Here is a 2,512-nt window from a genome sequence, read left to right as displayed (position 1 = left end):
AAGCAAAGAACCACTTTCTAATGGCACTAGACACCATTCATGCTGCTGCAAATAAAAGGTAAGAAAATCACTTTAAAAACCAATGATAATGTTTATCTCTTCCTAACTCTCTGCTTCCAACATATGGTACTATGTAAAACACGATTAGGAAGTAGTTAGAGATGAGTTTAAAAAGTGATCAAAAATGAGAAAAATCTACTTTAAAGACTAGTTATAATGTTCAGCTCTTCCTAACTCTCTGCTTCCAACATATGGTACTATGTAAAGCACGATTAGAAAGTAGTTAAAGATTAGTCTAAAAAGTACTCAAAGCCAGCTGTAATTTGTTAGTATTCTGATCTCTAAAAGATGAACAATTTATGATAAAGAGACCATCAATATGTTAGCAGACAACTTTGAGAAACTAAACTAGAAATCAGCTATGAAAATAAAGTAAAGGCAGCAACTTTGAATCTGTCAACTGAAAATACCATCAGATATAAAGCAAATACACAAAGACAAAAACAGTCCCGGGTTAAAAACCTGCAAAAGAACAATACTGATCAGTTTAAAATAAAGGCTGGAAATGAAATGACATGAAATCAACTGGTATGCTATTATACATGATAAAAGAAATAAAGATTGCTGAAAGCATGAAAATGAAACCAAACACTATGTACACAGGCTGTCACAGATGGGGGCCCTCCATCCACGCAGCCAACTTGAAAGATCAGCTACTAAAAGGTGAACAGAACAGTCTTATTTTATAAAAACAGCATGTCAAAAATACAGTGAAAAGTGCTGTAGGAACAACCTTCTTAAAACAGAGTTTTTATACAAAATCAGCGCAGCAATTACAATAATCCAAAAGCTAATCTACAAGCGTTGGCACACGCTTATTTATAAGCACAGAGGCAACTACTCTCTACGTGAACTAAGCAACTACAGCTTAACCTATTAACTACGCAGCAACACGCAGTCATAGCTAATTAACTTGTGCAGCAAACACATAGGTAACTCCGTGCAATTTTGAGGGAAACGGTCATCATGGGAGACAAATCTATGCTTGGATCCTGTCTTTAGCTGTCCTCGTGGCATGGAAGAGGTGCCAGCTACAGTTCCGTGTCCCAACTGCTCACGGCTCCTGTGCCACCGTTCAGAACATGACCGTTTGACCGAGGGAATACCTGCGTTGACCAAGGGCATTCGTGACTGGTTTGGCTCAATCAATAGCATACAATCCATGTGTACATCCAACCCAACATGCCCATGTGGCTCGTTCCTTGAGAGGACACGTGGAGCATATCAAACAACAAAAAGGCTGCGGAATCTCTGAACAGCTGCGGAATTGCTGAACAGCTGCGGAATCGCTGAACAACTGCGGAAACTCTGTTTATATGTCAAAAATCTAAACCAACAGTAAAACATAAGCAAAGTTAACTAATTATGCTTAGAGACATCAAATGTAATGATCTGGGCGGAAAATAGAGCAAAAGAGAGGGATAAGTGAAGAAAAGCTGTAGGTAATGATGGATAATCAAGTGCAAGTTTGAGGCTTTACATACCCCCACTACGAGGGTGTTGCATGTCCTCATGCAACGAAAACATTGTTTAATCCACCTGCTGAGATGCCTCTGCTAAGACATCTAGTCTTCTCTTCTTCCTCTGTGTGGCTACATTGACTCTTGGTCTTTTCATCAAACATCTGAATTTTAAATTGATCAAAGCTCTGTTTAACTTCCTGCATTTCTTCTTGAGCTTTTTTTTTTCCTTTTGCCAAAGGCCCATATGAAGCATGGTATTATCTTGGACCATCTTGTCCACATTGCTCTGTTCCTTCAGTCTTTCATTTTCTTGTTTGATGTGGCGATTTAGTACCTCTAGCTCAAACACTTCTTGCTTCAGTGATTGAACTTGCTGTTCAAGAGGTAGAACAGTGCTTGGACCAGCAACAGCTTGTTCTAATGTTTCCAAGTAGTTATATACTATTTGCTGGTCTGGGTCAATCTCTGGTGACCTCTTTGGACTAGGCTCATGCTCAATTTCAGGTTCATGTTCAAATTCAGGCTCATGCTCAAAAGGACTTTCCTTACGTGGAGGGCTAGTCTCAACCTGCTCAATATGTGGAGAGCTTTTCTCAAAGTCAAGTCTTGTAGCAACCTTTGTAGGTGTGCTCAAGTCAATAAAGAATGACTCTTTGTTCCCCATTTTGCTTTGTAACCTGCTGCTCCTTCTCACGGTGGTGATGCTCTGTTTTTCTTTTTGTTGCTTCTGTTTTTGTTTTTGCATCTTCCTGGAAAGGGCAGCCTCATGAAGTTGGGCCAACCTATGTGTCAATGGCTGGGTGTCCTCTTCACTAGAATTCTCAGGAGTAAGGTAGGTTTCTTGGGCTATGGATTTTCCTTTATCTTTCTTTTGTTTCTTCCTACTCTCCTTTTTCTTTTGAGCAGCTTCTTGTACAATTTCTTGTAGGGTCTCTGTAATTATTCCTTGGGCTGTTTGATCAATGTCTACAGCAGGTTCAGGGTCAATT

Source organism: Pinus tabuliformis, chromosome 5_1, assembly GCF_031772625.1.
Source record: "Pinus tabuliformis cultivar Carrire ecotype Pingquan chromosome 5_1, CPIR1, whole genome shotgun sequence".
Lineage (NCBI taxonomy): Eukaryota > Viridiplantae > Streptophyta > Pinopsida > Pinales > Pinaceae > Pinus > Pinus tabuliformis.
Note: the sequence above shows the minus strand (reverse complement) of the source record.